Source organism: Hipposideros armiger, unplaced genomic scaffold (assembly GCF_001890085.2).
Source record: "Hipposideros armiger isolate ML-2016 unplaced genomic scaffold, ASM189008v1 scaffold_373, whole genome shotgun sequence".
NCBI lineage: Eukaryota > Metazoa > Chordata > Mammalia > Chiroptera > Hipposideridae > Hipposideros > Hipposideros armiger.
Genome location: NW_017731723.1, coordinates 37,461 through 56,812, shown reverse-complemented (window position 1 = coordinate 56,812; position 19,352 = coordinate 37,461). Strand labels below are relative to the sequence as shown.

The window sequence follows — 19,352 nt, the reverse complement described above, 5'->3', positions numbered from 1 at the left end:
TCTTTCTCTGACTGACTTATTTCACTTAGCATAATGTTCTCTAGTTCCATCCATATTGTTGCAAATGGTACTATTTCCTTCTTCTTTATAGCTGAATACTCCATTGTGTAAATGTACCATAGTTTATTTTCTTTTTATTTTTAGTTTCAGGTGTACAGAACAATGCAATAGTTACCCTTTTCACCCTCAGAAAGTAACAACCCCCCTCCTCCCATCTACTGCCCTCCCACCCCCGATATCATGCTTATCTATTACAATTCCATTGATTCCATGCATTGAGCGTCTTGATCATACATGAATGCTGTATCTTGTCAAATGCTTTTTCTGCATCTATTAATATGATCAAATAATTTTGATTTTTCACTTATTTATTTTCTTGGGTATGGGCAAATCTCACTTTAATTGTAAAAGCCTTCATTTACAGCACATTTAATAATGAACAAATAGCAGAGCTGTGACTCTTGGACATGTGACTATATAAAAGTCCCTTGAAATTCAGGTAGTCAAGATAAGGGCATTCCACTAGGAAAGCACCCCTCTGTACCTTTTTGAAGACTGTTGTACACTCATTTTAGAAGATGACTAGGCATACTTGGAAGTTCAAAATAGTAAGATGTGCCTTTCAGGGACAGAAGAAAAAAATATAAAAAAAAATATTATTAGGTAAATACATATCAGCATTGTCAATTGACAAAGCAAGATCGATGTCCTCTTTGATCAGGCTAGAGTAGAACACTTAGTAAAAGGGGACCCTGGGCAGAGATGGGAAACCAGGAGAAAGGCAGCACCAGATACCGAGCAGTGCTAAACAAATCAGCTCCATCCCTCTAACATGGATGAGACACACCACTCCATAACCTCAGACACGAATGTACAAGAACAGCTGTGGGTATTGACTGCTCTCTCACTGCTGGGGGTTGTTGAAGGGTCTCAATTTAGCCCATGAACAAAATCCCTGACCAGCAAATTCAAATTGTCACTGAATTTAAGTCATAAATAATCTACAGGAAATTCCTGTTTTATTTATACATGTATATGAACTTCTACTTACCCAATTAGAGCAATGATTACACAATTAACATTCCTATTCTCATAGGGTTTCTTCTACACACTGGAATAGCTTAAGAAACGTATGGTCTACTTTTGATTTCATTTTACACTTTCAAAAGAGACAGAAGGAACAGAAAGGAGAAAAATATGACTAATTCTCCAACTAGCAGGTACAAAATCAGACTTCTCTGACTCAAGGTTTATCCAGATTGTTGGAAAGTTTCAGCCCCAGGGAAGCCTAAGGAAGACTGCGTAAGCTCATCGCACCCACCCCTACAGAAAGAACTCTACAGTTGTAATCTATCAGTGCTCTAGCTAAAGCATATGTTTAAAAGTACAGAGGGTTTCAACGTAACATTTAAAATGTTAACTCTAGCACTTCAGCAATAAACAAACCCAGAGAGCTCATCTCAGAAGTGAAATTGAAGGACTGTTTTTCTGATGTCTGAAAAGTGAAGCTCCTACTCTCAGCTCCGCTCCACTTTCAGGCTTGGGCAGACTCATAAGGTGGTGGCGACTCCTTGGCAGCGCCATTCAGTGGCATCATCATAGGGGGGTAGCTGCACCATAGTGTCAGCACTGGTAACATAGGGTGTTGGATGTCCTACCATTGATGTATCGGCAGCAGCTCCGAACACAGCTAATCAAGTAACCCTTAACAATTAAGATAATGCTGATAAACAGGAGAATAATAAGGATTAAACAGGTAGGATTCACCAGCATGATATTATCTCTGTAGGGAAAATTAGAAGGTAGCTATCGTATGTATTCCTGAATGGAATTTGGATAAACAAGCACAGTGACTGCAACCAAGGTGTTTAGGGCAAAATCAAAGATCTGGTAACAGAAGAATGGGATGATCCCGGTGTGTGCTTGTACGCTCCATAAGTAGCCACTGCGCTTATCAGGATCATAAGAGAAATTGCACATGTTGGCATCATCCATGAACTCAAAGTCATCTCCTAATTCAGAACTTGAATAGTGATACTGTCTGAATCAGCCAGTGTGGTTAAGAGAATCAACAGTACCACGGCACTGGTGATCAGGCACCAGACACCAAGCAGGATGGTGCTGGTCCGGGCATGGCAGACAGGTAGCAGCTGTTGGGAGTAGAATAGCATCCAGGCATGACTACTGTCATTTCTCTGGCAGTGTTGCCAGGGCACAATCACATGTCTAAGTTTGCAGGAACCTCAGCTGCATCATTCAGGCCCACCTCTGGGCTGCTGCCAGCTCCTCTGCTGCTCCCCATCTGCATGGCTTGTGCTTGCTCACCTGCTCACCTTTATTTTGTTTATGTTGTGGTTTATATTGATCAATTTGCAAATGTTGAGCCATCCTTGTGCCCCTGGAAAGAACCCCACTTGATAGTTACGTATTATCTTTTTAATGTATTGTTGTATTCAATTTGCTTGTACTTTGTTTAGAATTTTTGCGTCTGTATTTATCAGATTTGTTGTTCTGTAATTTTCTTTTTTTTTTTGTATTGTTTTTCCCAGGTTATGGTATCAGGGTAATGTTGGCCTCATGAAATGAGTTAGGAAGTATTTCCTCTTTATCGGATTTTTGGAAGAGTTTGAAAAGAATATGTATTAATTTTCTTTGAATGTTCCATAGAATTCACTAGTGAAGCCAGTTGGTCCTGGACTTTTTGGGAGACTTTTGATGACTATTTCAATTTCCTTACTGTTGATTGGTTTATTTAGATTTTCCAATTCTTCATGATTAAGTCTAGGAAGGTTATATATTTCTTTCTTTTTTTAAAATTTTATTGGGGAATTCGGGGAGGGGAACAGACAAGTTGCTGTCCTTTTGTTCTTCAGTCTAGTTGTGGAGGACTTCACTTCACTGGCCCATGTTGGTATTATCATTGTGCTCTTTCCAGGTGAGGCAGATTGGTTGCCGGCCACTGGACAGCCGCTCACAGCGGCTCTTGGCAGCTCACACCAGCTGCCAGCTACTCACAGTAGCTTTACAGCAGCCCACTGCAGCTCCACTGCAGCCTACGTCATCGCCGGCAACTCATGGCAGCCCAGCTCCAGGTCGAGCTGTTGTTCATCATCTTAGCCGTATAGGGCGCAGCATCACTGGCCTTAATGTGGGATCTGAACTGGGGCCCTGCTGCTCAGAGCTGGAGTCCCAAGCCAATTCTTAACCAACACGCCACTCGGCTGGCTCATATATTTCTAAGAATTTGTCCATTTCTTCTAAGTTATCCAATTTGATGGCATAAAGCTTTCCATAACATTCTTGTATAGTCCTTTGTATTTCTGTGGTGCCCATTGTAAGTTTTCTTCTTTCATTTCTGATTTTGTTTGTCTTTTTTCTTTTTTCATTAGTGTTAGTGAGTCTAGCCAGAGGTTTATCAATTTTATCTTTTCAAAGAAGCAACTCTTTGTTGCATTAATTTTTCTTATTGTCTTTTTGTTCTCTATTTTGTTTAATTCTGCTCTAATATATATATATATATATATATATATATATATATTTATTTATTTATTTCCTTCTTTCTACTGACTTTGGGCTTTGTTCTTTCTTTTTCTAGCTATTTAAGGTGAATTATTAGGTTATTTATTTGAGATTTTTGTGTTTCTTGAGGTAGGCCTGTAATGATATAAACTTCTCTCTAAATACTGCTTTTGCAGTATCTGCCAAATTTTGATATGTCATATTATCATGCCCATTTGTCTCTATGTATCTTTTTTCTTTTCTTTTATTTCTTCTTTGACCCAGTCATTGTTTAGTAGCATGTTGTTTAATCTCCATATATTTGTGTTTTCTCCTGGTTTCTTTTTGCAGTTGATTTCCAGTTTCAAAGCATTATTGTCAGAGAACACACTTGGTATGATTTCAATCTTCTTTAATTTGCTGAGGCTAGTTTTGTGTCCCAACATATGATCTATCCTTGAGAATATTTCATGTGCGCTAGAGAAGAATGTATATTGTGGTGTTCTGGGATGAAAAACTTTGTAAAGATCATTTATATCCATTTGGTCTATTGTGTCATTTAAGGCTGATACTTCCTATAGCTGTCAATGGGGTATTTAGGTTTCCTACTATAATTGTGTTTTTGTCAGTTTCTCCCTTTATTTTTCTTAGTAGTTGCTTTATATGTTTTGGTGCTCACAGGTTGGGTGCATATTTATTGATAAATGTTACGTCTTCTTGATGTATTATCCCCTTTGTCATTATGAAATGTCCATGTTTGTCTCTTGTTACTTTTTAAATTTTACAATCTATTTTGTCAGATGTAAGTATGGATACACCTGATTTTCTCTGGATGCTATTTGCTTGGAGTATCATTTTCTACCCCTTCACTTTGAGTCTTGTTTGTTCATCTAGCTGAGATGTATCTCCTGAAGGTAGCCTATGATTGGGTTTTTTTTTTAAATGCAGCTCACTACTCTGTGCCTTTTAATTGATGAGTTCAGTCCATTTACATTTAGAGTGATTGTTGATATATGAAGATTTCCTATAGTCATTTTATCTTTTGTTTTCTAGTAGCTCTAAGTCTTCATTATTTGTTTTCCTTGTTTCTGTCTGTTGTTTTAGTTTGGTGGTATTCTGTGTTTTCTTTTCCCCTCTCTTTTTTCTTTTTATGTTATGTGTCTCAGTTCTAGATTTATTTTGTGGTTAACATTAGGTTTATGCAAAAGAAAGTTTCATATATAAAATAATCCTTTTTCTTCTGATTGCGTCTTATTGCCATTAACCTGTGCAAGTTCAGTCCTTTACCCCTTTCCTTTTATGTTTTTGTTGTTATAAATTACCCATTTTTATGCTGTGAGTTAATTTCCAAATTGCAATAGCTATAGTCTTCTTTGTTAATTTTTCAATTGCAGTTGACAGTCAATATTTTATATTTAATGTCAAGTCTTCTTTTTAAAAAATGTTTTTCCCTCCTTTATATTTTATGTTGTATTTAAGTATTTGATACTTTATTCTGAACAAGTGTTGCAATTTTCTGTATTTGTCTGTTAGTCATAGTTTTGTATCTTTTTGTTTCCGGTAGAAGAACATCCTTTGGTATTTCCTATAATGCAGCTAGCTCTTGTGGTGGTAAATTTCCTCAGCTTTTATATGTCTGGAAACGTCTTTATTTCTCCTTCATACCTAAAGGATATATTGCTGAATATATTATTCTTGGCTGGTGATTTACCTTTCAATAATTTGAATATTTGAGTCCCCTCTCTCCTAGCTTGTAGGGTTTCTGCCAAAAAATCTGATGATAATGTATTGGGATTTCCTTTATAGGTTACTGTCTTCTTTTCCCTGGCGCCTTGAGAATTCTTTCTTTGTTGTTAATTGTTGACAATTTTATTACAATGTACCTTGGAGAAAGCCTTTATGCATTGAGATAATTAGGTGTTCCATTAGCTTCTTGTATCTGAGGATTCAATTCTTTCCAAAGGTTTGGGAAGTTTTCATCAATTATTTGTTTGAATAGGTTCTCTGTTCCCTTCTCCTGCTCTTTGCCTCTGGTATACCCATTATTCTTATATTGCTCTTTCTAATGGAGTCAGATAGTTCTCACAGAGTTCTTTCATTTTTTAAAATTCTTGATTCTCTCTCTTCTACTTGAATCATTTCTAGATTTCTATCTCCTGTGTTACTAATTCTTTCAGCCATCTGGTTTATTGTATTTCCTAAGCTTGCTATTCATTCTTCATCTTGTTTTATTGAGTTCTTCAGCTCCAGAATTTTTCTTTTTCTTATAGTTTCAATCTCTTTGGTGAAGTACTCCTTTCATTTGTTTATTTTATTTTTGAGTTCATTGAATTGCCTTTCTAAGATTTCTTGTATCTTGTTGAATTTTTTCAGAACTGCAATCTCAAATTCTGTCATTTAAGTCACATATTTTCATGTATTTAAGTTTATTTTCTGGAGATTTTTCATTTTCTTTCTGTATTCCCTTGTTATCTTGGTTAGTCATTATGTTTAATGGGTTATTTCTCTGGGCATTTATAGAAATAAAAGCTGCCTTTAAAAAAATTATAGTTGATAAGTAGGGGTTTTTGTTTTACTTTTTAGTAGGTGGCACAGAAGCACAGGTTTCTATTTGCTCTTACCTACACTGCTGGTGCTTCTGGGATCTCAATGGATAGGGTGGTGCCACCTCCTCAGTGGAAAATGCTCCATATTCCCCAGGGGGTGGGTGTCCCCTCCATGACCTGGTTGCCTCCCTCTCAGGGCAGCATCCTGTGGATTGGAAGGAGCAGCCTATGTATCAATTGTGTGCTCTGGGCGCTGCCCCTCTGTAGTCAGAAGCTGCCTTCAGGGCTGCTTCAAGTTGACTCAACTGCTTCCATTAGGCTACGCTGCAAAATGTGAGGGATGAGTGGGCTGGGGGTGAGGGAGTAAGTTTGCCTGTCCGAGGTTCTGCTTTTCGCGTGGGCTTAGTTGCAATGAGTAGAGAACACTGGAAAGTTGCTTTTTATCATCCCATTCGTGATCTCCTGAGAGAGGATCTTGCTATCAGGTAGGCCGCAGGCGGGGTGGGGTGGGTGTTTTCCCTGTCTGTGGAATCCTTTGTTCAATGCTGGCAGGCTTTGGAGCACTGCAAATTTTTGGTGCCATTTCTCTGCCTCTGACACTGGGCCCAACTTCAATGTGTGCCAGCCACCCAAGTCCAATTGCTCAGTGGGACCTGCATCCTAGCCTTTAACTTCTGTGGCGTCCAACAGGGCTACAGTGAGCATGCGCTGCGCCTGGCTTCTCTCTCTCTCCCAGTCCTCACTCTGCTGTTTGCTTAGATACACCCGCCTTCAGATGCTCTGCAGGATGCCTCAGATGTGTTTGTGTGTTGAGCAGGGGATCCTTAGTTGAATTACAGCTGTCCAGCTTGTTGTAAATTCAAGGGGAGAGACTTGGAGGTCCTCTCATGCTGCCATGCTGCCAACTCACTCTATTTGCAATATTTGTGGCTAAATGATATTATTTCTCTCTGTAGTTTTGTTGGAAGCCATCAAGAATAAAAGTTACTGCAAAGCTATTTGCATTAAGTAGGGAATAACATAAAGTCATGTTAATTAATTTTATGCCCATTTAGTTCCAGTTCCAACCTGGTCTTTTCATTTGAACATACATCCGCGTAGGTATTTATGTATGAAGTGTGTATGAGCGTGTGTAATTAGGTTTGTCAAATTATGTTAATGGCTTAAAGCCTCTTCCAGACATAATGCTTAAAAAATCAAAACAATTAATTAAAAAGTAAAATTGTTTTGACTATTACCATTAGAGGAGATATGTTAAAACCCACAATGGCTGGAGGTATTTTGAAGACTCATGCATGCATGTCTGAAACACAGCTCTGGGTCTTTCTGTGACAGAAGTTGATTCAGTGTTTCAAAATGATTGTGCTGAGATTTAGGGATTTACTTTTATCCTTGGTATCGAGTTCTGTTATTTTTCAGAGGGACAGAAGTCCTGAGGTAGTTGCTCTTTTTGTAAGGTATTACACCATCTTACATGGATTAATGTAAAAATGGACCCACAAGATTTGGATGCCAGCTCCCTGGGGAAGAAATGTGGGGGATGTTGCAGTTTCAAAACTGGGCCCCAGGGCAAAGGCTCAGGACTTGGAGAGAAAGACTTTAACAAAGGTCTCTGGCCAAGGAAACACCTTAACAATCCACAGAGACTTGTGGCCCTTTATTTTCGGGATGTTCTTACATCTGATCAGTTATAAGCAGAACATTGCTTTCTGTGAATGTGGCTGTTCTCTGAGTGTTTATCAAGGGACAGTCAAGCTTAGACAAAAGCCTGAAACATCCCACCTCTCCAGGCTCATCTCCTGCCATTCCGCTCAGTGAACCCTAACCCCTAGCCAAGGGGTTGAGCAACTTGCTGTTCCCTAAACAAAACGATTATACACACGCATGTTCCTTCCTTCTCATGTTCCTTGACCAGCTCAGCTGGTCAAATTTCGCTTACCCTTCAATGGACGCCCAAGCATTATCCTCTGCTGGAATTCTCTGCTGGTTGCACCTTGCCCCAGAGGGAATGAGATGTTCACCCGCAGTCTGCTAACACCCTTGCTCTTCACTCCTCTCACATGGATTTTGATTTGGGGTTATTGTCTCTTCTGCTAATAAGCTGGGCTGAGCAGAGGGACTGGGCCATATTCATAGTTATATCCTCAGCCTGGTCCAGGTTCAATAAGTGTTTGTTCAAATGGTGAGTGCATGTCATGCTCTACGTAGGTCTGTGCTCTCGCTAGAGCATTTTTCTTTAGGAAAGGCTGCATGGGGCAGTGGTTTGCGTGCATGGGCTGTGAAGCCAGTTTGCTGGTGGAAATCATGCATTTAGTACTTACTAGGTATGTGACTTTTCTCAGCCTCATTTTCCTCATCTGTAAAATGGGGGTAATAATAGTGTTCACTTCATAGAGTTGTTATGAGGATTAAATGAGTTAATATTTGTAAAGTACTTAGAATGGTGTTTGAACTACACTGAAGGTATATTTTAAATAAATAAAATATTTTTGGGAACTCTGAATCAGCACAATACGTAGAAGGTTATAACTATGTGTCCAGTCCCATACTTACAGAGGATGGCCTTTGCTGATGGATACCATGCAAATTTACATCCTCCTTGAAGATCATTAGAGATGACTCCAGAATAGATTTAATTGTAGGAGTGAAACTTTCTTTATTATCAACTGAAAAACACCATAGACCTTCAACTCAGGAAAATAAAACATAATTTTAATACCCTCTTCACCTATGTTTTGAACCTTTAAAATGTGCAGCTTTCATTTGATCATATCATTACCCTGTTTAACCCTTGAATTGCCTTCCTGTTGCAATTGGATGGTTCCATTTTTCCCAAGCATCTCTGCTGGCTTTTGGCAATTTACCTCCTGTGCCTTCTGGCCCTTTGCTATACTGCAGCTCTCTTGCCAGACACCATCCCAATTCCAATAATCCACAAAGTCCCCCCCATCAAGGCCGTTTGTGTCATGGCATGGTTACTTGGCAGTGCAGCACACCAAGCAGCTTAAAATAAAATATGACACATCATTTTGAATGGTCCTATGTCTATTCCCACCTCTGATATTTTTCTTGTTCATCATTTGAACTTGGATGGCAGGTTCCTTTGATGATTCTGGGCCCTTCTTTGTCTTTTTTCCTCTTCCTATATCCCCAAATTCCTGTTAATTTCTTATACAGAGCCAGCTTAGCTATTTCATTGCCTGGCTTTTGCGTATCCAGGTTCTGTCCTTAGGATTTTGTGTTTGTAAGCCAACACGCCCGTAACCACAAAAAAGAGGCATCATCGTGTTGTGTTAAGAGGGTGGACTCTAGGGCCAAACAACCTGGTTCCAAATCGAGTCTCCACATTTCCTGGCTGTGTGCCTCCCTCATTTACTTAACTTCTACCTGCCTCAGGCTCTTCACCTATAAGATGGTCATTGTAATGATGCCAAGTGGCAATTGTAATGAGGATCACATGAGTTAATATATGTAAAACACTTAGAAAAATGTGTGGCACATAGTAAGCACCTTCTAAATCTTAACTTTATTTTTTTATTAAGGTGTATGCATAATCAAGACAGCTTTCTCCCTGAGAGGAATTCTTCAGAAAGCTATTTAAGGGACAGTGCGTTTTCCTCATTACACTACTTCCAAGTCATTTGTCAATTTTTGAAGGTGACTTCTGACTATTGTCAGCATATAGGACTGGCTAAGAGTGCCAGCTTAGGATCAGACTGGCTTAGTTTTGGTTTCAATAGTTTTTTTTAATGTGATCTTCAGAAATTAATTAAATTTGCTGACTTGATTTCCTCATCTATCAAATGGGGACAATAATGCCCCTTAGAGTTTGCGTGTGTGTGACATGAGCTCATGTATGTCAAGCATTAACACAGTATATAAATACTGTATAACTGTAAGTGGCTATTACTATTATATTAGGTTTATTGTTACATTTTTTAATAATCAAGAGTGACAGCATGGGGCTGGCCAAGTGGCTCAGTTGGTTAAGAGCAGGAGCCCTGAGCAATAGGGTCGCCGGTTTGATTCACACATGGGCCAGTGAGTTGTGCCTGAGCTGAGCTGCTGCTGAGCTGACAACAGGTGGCAGGATGGCTCAGCTGGTGAGAGCTTGTGCTCCTAACAAGGTTTCCGGTTTGACTCCCACATGGGATGGTGGGTTATGCCCACTTGTAACTAAAATTGAACACAGCACCTTGAGCTGAGCTGCCCTGAGCTGCCGGCTCGCAGCTGGATGGCTCAGTGGTTAGAGCACGCGCTCTTAGCAACAAGGTTTCTGGTTTGACTCCCACATGGGATGGTGGGTGTGCCCACCTGCAACTAAGATTGAACACGGCACCTTGAGTTGGGTGGCCACAAGCTGCGGATGGGAGGCTGGATGGCGACTGGACTTGTAGCTGAGCTAGTTGCACCCTCCACAACTAAAATTGAAGGACAACAACTTGGCTGTTTCCCTTCTCTGATTCCCCAACTCTGTTCCCCTTCTCCAGTTCTCCAATAAAATCTTCTTTAAAAAAAAAAAAAGAATGACAGCATGTACTTCTGGAAGGCTAAAGAATCAAGTAGCACCTCACTTCATCACACTCTATGCTGTAAAATATCTTCTCGTTTATTTAGAAGAGACTATTAGTGTTGATGTTTAATGGGGCTCTTACACAAGGGCCAAGGGAAGAGGCATGAAATACATTTTGTGAAAAGAGTGACGGAACTGTCCTCCATGGCATTTCCACTATTGCTGAGATCAGAAACCATTTACCAGAAAGCTTCTGTTTTCTCAAGGGGACCACAGCTCTCCAAGAGTAGAGCTTTCTGTTTTCTCTGATTCGTTAGTGCATGGATGAATGTAAACTTGCTATCCAGCAGAGACTGATGGAGTGATACCCTAATGGAGCCATTGGTGAAGGATAAACCAAGATAGAAACAAAACTACATTCCGAATAATGCTCAGTGCCTTTCTTGCTACTTTCCATTGTAATGCATTCTCATTAGAGGCACTTTGGACCTTTTTAAAGCTATTACATTGTAATTTCAGAACTTGCTGTACATTCAAAAGCACGCGCGCACACACACACACACACACACACACACACAATTGTTAGTTTCTTAACAATTCAATGAAAATGGAAATAAATATAAAATTTGCCATCCAGAATCCAAATTTCAAAACCAGTGAGCTATTGAAATACTGCTCTGTATTTCATTTGAACTCAATAGGCAACACATTTCAGAAAAAAAAATATCCAAACTTTAAATAATCATTCCTCTGCTGATTGTACAAACACATATATCAAAGAGGGTAGAGAAGCAAAGATTCAAAGGAGAAAAGGACCTTCAAGAATCAAATGATTCTGAATTTAGTTTGAATCTTCAGCTGAGATGTATAAAAAATGTGAACAGTTGCTTGCTTGTTCAAGTGGCAGTTGTTATGTGACAAAGCATTAGAACAGTACAAAGAACAGTGTATCTACTACAAAAAGCAAGTGTCTAATATGTTATTCATGGCACTAATTCTTCTATATCTGGGCTAGCCAAGGAAAAAAAGAAGTCTGAGTTAGTCAAATGAAGGCCCTTGTCAAGAGTTTTAAAACCCGGATTTTACTAGGTAGTAAAGTTTATGTAGCTGTACCATATCGGCCGCTTTGCAGACAATCTGTAGTTCAGAAGCACTACAGAATTGTTTTTTCTTTTAATAAACATTCCTCACAATCAGACTTATTGATAGTTTTAATTGAAATAGCTTCAGCTTCTAGTACTTTCTTCCTAAGTCAGTAAAGGAATCTCTGAACTAGAGTGGAAGGCGAACCAGGAAGAAATTAGAACCACATTCTTCATTCTGCTGCCAGACCGTGTCTCCATGCTTCCTAAGCTAGAGGAAAGGTTTCCCTTTCTCCCCACCCCAGCATTGAGGTGCCCATTATCAACTCAGGACCATTTCTGGGCATAAAGCTAATTTTCCTTGATATTTGCTGTGATCCTGGATGTACTGCTGAATCTTGTTATAGCAGGAAAGAGTGGCTGAAACTTCCAAAACACACACACACAAAACCAAAACAACAAAAAGCAAACCCAGATTCACAAATGGAAAGTTATGGAAAGAATTTAAATGAGTATCTAGTCCCAATACGTCATTTTACAGATGAGAAAACTAAGGCCTAGAGAAGGGACATATCCAAGTCACATGATTTATTAGGGTGGAGCAAGAACCTGTGTCTTCCTGCCTTTTGGGAGGCACATGTCCTAGTGTTGTGTTTATCTACTTGGCTTCATTCTTTGATGAAGAGCAGTGACACTGCTTGGCACATGATGGGCTTTATGCACTCAATATGATTGACTGACATTCTTCAGCTCTACCTAGAAACACGAGTTTATTCACCAATACTTGTGTACCTGACTGGTATTGCAGTGCCATCTTTGAACACTATGAAACTTTTGGTTTTTATGTAAAAACAATTCAATTTTGGGAGAGGTCTTGTGCATCAAGGGAGTGAGGTCTTTGGCTTCTTTTCTCCAATCCACCTGTGGAGTAGGTAAAGCTTGTACTTTCCAGGTAGTAGACTGTCTCTTGAAAGGTATACAGTTCCAGCAGGCCAGGCTCTGTAGTAGGTGTGGCCTTGATTGTTGTCAGTTATCTATTTCTAAAGATGCCCAGGCGCATCTGCCCACAGTACCCCAAGGCCCTGGTGGTCCTCATGTGGACTGGCCCGGGGATTCTGTCCAAGACCTCAGTACCTCCTTATGTCAATCACAGCTCAAGTATCCCTGGGACATGCTGGATTAGACAGTGAAGTTTCATTGTTTCAGTTTCTCAGCTTTTTACCTCTCCTGTTAGCCTCTCAAAAAAGGAGGGTGAGTGAGTATGCATTTGTAACACTCTTTTCAGTTTTCTGTTTCTATGTTCAGCCTTATTGACATTCAGATTTGGTTCAAATAGTGCTCATGCCTCTAGGTCTTTCTAACTATCGTACATTAATGTTCTGCTTATGTTCAGCTTTCTGTGGTCATCCTCAAAGACCCCCACCAGAAACGCCCTGTTTTGTCTTCCCCTCACCCTGCTGGGGACCCCTTTCATGCTGAAGTTTTTCGTTCAGCTGTTACTTTGTCCCCTTTCTCATCTCAGTAATATTTTACATGAACTCGACTTGTACTTTCAAGTATATATTAAAGGACTTGTATGATGCATTTATAACAATCCTATGAAATAGACCCTACTATTACCTCCACCTTATAGATGAGAAACTGAGGTTTAAGAGATTAAATCATTGCTGATAAGTGGCGGATGTGGTGCTTAGACCCTAGGCTTTCGATCATATACTATACCAGTCCCATGAACATGAAACCACGAACATGGTTTCAGCATCTTGAATCTTGTTGTTGAAGTTCAGCATAAGAGTCTGACATTTCTCAGTGACTGTACCCAAAGCCAAGCCAGAAATAGCCAGCCAGGGAACCAAGATTATTCCTGAACTTAAATTGCTACTTGCATTCTGTGAGTTCAGAATATAAAATCTCATATAATTTGCATGTTCCCTTTGCATCCCATTTTCTTTGCAAATGTCTTTGGTACTGAACTATACTGGGCCTATTACTGTTCTCTTGGCTCCTCTGATTCCACTGTCTGTTGGGTCCTTCATGTAGCAGGGCTTCAGGTGGGGAGAATGCGGACAGGGAGTCCAGCAGAAGTATGAAGACCTTCATATTCCATTTCACTCTTGGCTACCTTCATAGATCATCAAAAAACTCACATATTCCGGTTTCAGTGACAATCTAGGAAGGAAAATGGTTTTCTTTACTATCTTTTGAAAAATCTTCAACGGAATTTGTGTAATTTGAGAGCTGTCTTTCTAGCACAGAAGTAGAAGATTTATTCCATTTGTATATATTGTTTTAATTTTTGATGATTCTGGATATTGTATGCATCATCCCTGATCGGAAGATCTCTTTTGAAGGGGCCTCACATATTGAAGAAGACAGTAAACATATCAGCTCATATAGCAAGACTTTTGTGTTGCTTTGGGCATGTGTATAAAGCTGTGCAGTAGGTATTTTTAGATATAGAAATATAGTTAGGGAGACATTTTATTGGCTATGGGAATAGTAAATAGAAAGTTAGAAACTTGAAATGGTCCCCAAGTGTCTGAGTCTAACAGTACTGATAATCAGAGAACTTTCTTTCAATTTGGTTTGAGAGAAATCAGATGAACTGAGCAGAAGTTTTCTCTGATATTAGTATCTTAATAATACAGGCACCACCAAACTACTATTTTGTCCTAAGTAAATGGAGTAAGTGTGCAATCAAATAGTTGTGGCACTGAAACCTCCAGGTACACATGGTCTGATTTCTCTGGCGCATGTTCTGATTATATTTAGTCAAAACTTCCCAGAAGGTGCCTTTCTGTTTTGCTCACGTTTAATGAGAATGCTTGGCTGTACTTGTTGAAGGAAGGCTAAGGGTAGGAATGTAAATATTAATGTACTTGAATGGCAGTTGGGGAGATCTATCATTATTATCACAGGCTCTGTCATCTGTCAATTTGCCAAATATGAAAAAAATAAACTGTGATTGCTGCATGATCCCTAGTGGAAAAAAATTAAATTCTCCTCAGATCTGTAACGTTTTTATCTGTATCATGAAACCTCAGGGGGTGGTGCTGCTCACAATTCTGTGAGTTTAGTTGGTTTTTGAGAACAAATGCAACCAGGAATTTTCCCATTATATAGTCAATTACTCAGAAACCTCACTGAATCTAAAATCTCACCATGGCTGCTTCTGTTTACTCTTCTACCACTGCAAGGACATAATTTTGGGAATTCACAATAGATGCTGATAACTTGATTAAGGAATTTTCTGGAAAGGAAGAGCTTTCACAACAGCGATGTTAAAAAGAAAAAAACCTCAGTTCTATGTAAATCGTGCAATGCTGGGCTTGAATTTGTGCCATTTTGAAAAAATAAATAGCCTCAGTCTCCAGGTGCTTTTGTGCCATTTTGAAGAAATAAATAGCCTCAGTCTCCAGGTACTTTTGTTTAATAGACGGTGACTATCTCTGTCTGTGAGGTTGGAAGTCAGTACCTTCAGCCTTTCAGTCTTTCTCACCTTTCCTTTCCTCAGCACTTTCCTTTCCCCCAAAGATGGGGAATATCTGAGATCAATCAATCATTCATGGTTGTCAGCTGTTTCTTTATTGTAGTGCTGTCTCAACTAGGCATTTTTACTTTAAGCCGTTTCTTTTCTACTTAGGAGAATTCTCTGCCTCCTATTTTAACCAAGTTTCTGATAAAGAGTTGCGCTTAGGAATTAATTCTCTTCATTAATAGAAGCAATACTATTTTACCACAGTAGACCATTAAATTATGTAATTGTTTGATGTCCTTAGCAAAATAATACCAGCCCATATATTGGCTTCCTAGTTATGAATATGATTATTACAAATAAAGGAATAGAGACTTTATTTTGGGAGATTGGTTTGGCTTAATATGTTTTAATGGTCATATAATTCATAATCCGTGTAATCCATAAACCAGTACATTGTGTTTTTATTTCGTCCAACACTTTTTGTGCATCTATTTGGAATTCATAGTCACTAGACCTTCCTTCCTTCCTTCCTTCCTTCCTTCCTTCCTTCCTTCCTTCCTTCCTTTCACTTATTCATGTTACTGCATGCCAGCAACTGAATAGCATATGCAGAAAGAGCTGCAATTGTAACCCAATCTCATTATTTAGTAAATAAAAGATAAAGCTAGAGTCATTGCTAATTTACTGAAGGGTGTGTTCACAGATCTATTAGATGTAGCATTTAGCTCCTAGAGGACAGAATGCTTTTCCATTGCTACAACAGAGACATACTGAGAAACTAAAATATTAATAACAAAAGATTCAGTAGATGGAGAATAAAACGCGATCCACAGGGCTGCCAAATTCCCGGAAAATCGAGACTAATGTTCTGTATTGTATTTTCTTTCTTACAAAAAAAGACAAAAACCCAAACAGCCTAGCTGAATACCGAGAATTATACATGAACAAAGGCAAGTTTCCATTTTTCCAGCACACATACATATACTTTCTTTTTTTCTAAATAATTTACTTTCTGGGTGAATTTGGTCAAAGTGGAAGATATTGGAATGCTTCATTATCTTGGAACAAACTGGATGAGAAAATTTATCATAGTTTCCTAATTTTTATGCAAGGAAAATCTCTAAAACAGCATCCTGTTTTCTGGGAAGTTAAAGGATTTCCAGTGCAGAGATGACAATACTGGAAATGAATGCGGGTGAAGTGATGTTTTGACCATGAAAAAGGGACAGGTGACAGAGTTGCAGTGTGGTGTATGTGACAGGGTGTCAAGCTTAACACAGGGCCATCAATTCCTTTTGTTTCAAATATAATTTCAAAGCACTAATCTTGCTGCCATGGTGGGGAGTATCAAGCTCAATGCTTAAAATGATGTCATCTCCTCGGCCGGCCAAGTGGCGCGATGGTTAAGAGCTGGCTTGGGACGCCAAACGACCCCGGTTCGGATCCCACATATGAGGGCCAGTGACACTGCCCTCTACAGCTAACATGCTGAACAATAGCTCAACCTGGAGCTGGGTTGCCATGAGTTGCCGGCGACGGCGTAGGCTGCAGCCCCTGTGGCAGTGGGTTGCCATGGGCTACCGCGTGTAGCCAGCAGCCAGCATGAGCGGCCAGCAACTGCTGTGAGCGGCTGTCCAGAAGCCGGTGACTGATCTGCCTCACCCGGGAAGAGCGCAATGATGGTGCCAACTTGGGCCAGTGAAGCAACGTTCTCCACAACTAGACTGAAGAACAAAACGACAGCAACTTGTCTGTTCCCCTTCCCCCAATTCCCCAGCACTGTTCCCATCCCCCAATTCTCCAATAAAAATAAAAAAAAAATGATGTCATCTCTGCTCATGCAGAGATAGCCTCTCACATACTAAAAAATATACACAGAATGTCTGTATATGTATTTATTAGGCTTTTCGTCCCTATAAGAATAAAAAAGAACTATGGAACCCAAAGGAGTCTGCTAGGTTCTGAGTTTATTTGTTAACCCAACAAATATTTATTCATTTATTCAGTATATGCATTCTATAGTAAGTACCATTTTTGATCATTTGAAGAGACAGCATGACTGGCACATAGTAGGCATTAGGTGAATGTGGTGTGAATCTGTAAAAAGAAGTAGAAGGCTTGGTTTCCGGTTTTATAAATTTCAAATTCCAGGGGGAGGAAACTATACATATATGAAAAATTAGATGTCTAAATGGGGCAAATGCCAGAAGGGACAGATGACTGTAGAGTAACAGCCTTCAGCAAAAATTTGCTGAATGTGGGATAAATTATGAGGAGCACTTAGAAGGAAATGTAGGAAAAAATTGAAAGCGAGCAGGAGGCACCCCGTCTGGGTAGATTTCCGGGAAGATGTAGAGCTGGGAACGAACATGACACAACACAGGAAGAACAGAAGGAACACAATGGGGGGACTGTGTGGCAGTTCTGAAGTTGGTGGAGAGCTACCGGGCTGGAGCTAGAGCAGGACGACCTCCTGGGAAGGGTGCTGCTGAGAAATAGCAAAATAGCAACGGATGAGTTTTGACACAGGATGAGGCTGGCTCACTGCAGCCCTGACCAGCAGAGGAGGGTGCGTTCTTGATCTGAGTAGCATTGGGAAGATAAAGGTTCGTGAAGACACACTTGTTGAACTGAATTGAAGACATATTTGGAAGCAATCTCTGAAATGAACTGGAAGGGGTTTTAAATCTGTAGACCTTATTGGAAAATATAACTCAAATGTTATTACCAACAATCAGAGGGAGCTTTTATGGGACTAGAGTTGTGGGGAAGGTATAACATAAAACCTAGTTCTACTTCCACCCACTTATTCAGTGGGGATAAGGGAGGCCAGGTGGCAACAGGAAAATAATTAGCTTTGGGATCCCAGAGTTCCCTGGCCCCCCCATGGGCCTGTGTGGAGGTGTCATGTGTGGCTTTCATGGGATGTATTTTGTTAGCCTCATGGAACAAGAGGGCAAACAGACAGGCTGTCGGAACCAGCCCAAGACCTGGGCAGAAGCCTGCACATCTTCCCTGGTGCAGAGAAACTTTTGTTCTTGCCAGAAGCTGGGCCCTGCGTTTACTTCATTTGGTAAACCCCTCAGCCCCATTATTACAGACATCCTGCAAGGAATCTGCTCTCAAGGCCTGTGTGGGGCCCATTAGCGCCTCAGCAGCGGCTCCCAGTGTGCCAGGAAACAGCAAGACATCATTTCAGTGACTCTAGTCAGTATCCGCAGCATGAGAGCCATTTTAATCTTGACTTTGCCTCCTCATGCTTCATTGTATTTAGAGCTGGGTGTTTTTCTGCCATTATTTGGCGATTTTCGTGCAAGGAAGCCATTTTATGAAAAATGCCTGATTATTGCTGTCAGAAAAATAATATCCAACAATTTGCTTTAAATGACATAGTCTTAAAAGTTAGTGTTATTCAGACAAATGCAAATAATTTTAACAATTACTCTGCATTTAATCACCACAAAATTGAGTCCTCCCCATGCCCCTTCTTTCACTCAGTGTGCAATAATGGAGTGTTTTAGAGAAGTAAACACTGAACGGTCTTCCAAGGAAGGTATTTACCCTTTTCCAGCATGTCTTGTGAGAAGCCTGATCTATTTCAGCAGAAATCAGTTGACTATTTGAATGACCCTGGGCAAATATTTATGTTGTTAGGCCCCAACAGCCGATCAAGGGACATCATACATACCTTCCAAGAGGTGAGTCTGAGGGAGTCAAACTTTGGGATTTGATGAGTTCCTAAGTAGGAGAGTCAAGCACAAAGGTGGGCTGCATTAGGGTGTCCCTGGCATTGGGAGCCAAATTCTCCCTTTTTTAACATGAAAAGTTTGACCATCAATGAAATCCTTTGAACCAGAGCAGGTCTCAGTGAGCTCAGGAGTGGGCCATACATTGCTCTCTCAGAAACTGTTTGATGCCTCTCAGAGTGGATCCTGGGCTCACTGGGTGTAAGGATAAAAATTCTCAACAGCTCTCCAAAAGGGCTAAGTGAATGTTGCTGATCTTGATACCAGGGGAGTAAATCCAAACCTTCCCAGGTACGCAGCTCAGACTCTCACTAACTTTTGCAGACAGAGTAATCATAGCCAAGCATGAAGATCCAGGCAATGTCTTCCCACCTCAGCCAGCAGCAGCCAGAGACTCTCTGACAGAAGCCTAGAAAGATAAATAATTGTCTTCATACAACTTCTCTCCAAAGAAGAACTTCCGAAACCTCCTTTATAAAGAACGTTGAG

General features: G+C 40.0%; 1 pseudogene; it reads right to left on the bottom strand.

Moving 5' to 3' along the window:
* Positions 1–1,534: 1,534 nt before the first annotated feature.
* LOC109393292 (lysosomal-associated transmembrane protein 4B-like) lies at positions 1,535–2,171 on the bottom strand (annotated as a pseudogene).
* Between the last annotated feature and the right edge of the window lie 17,181 nt (positions 2,172–19,352).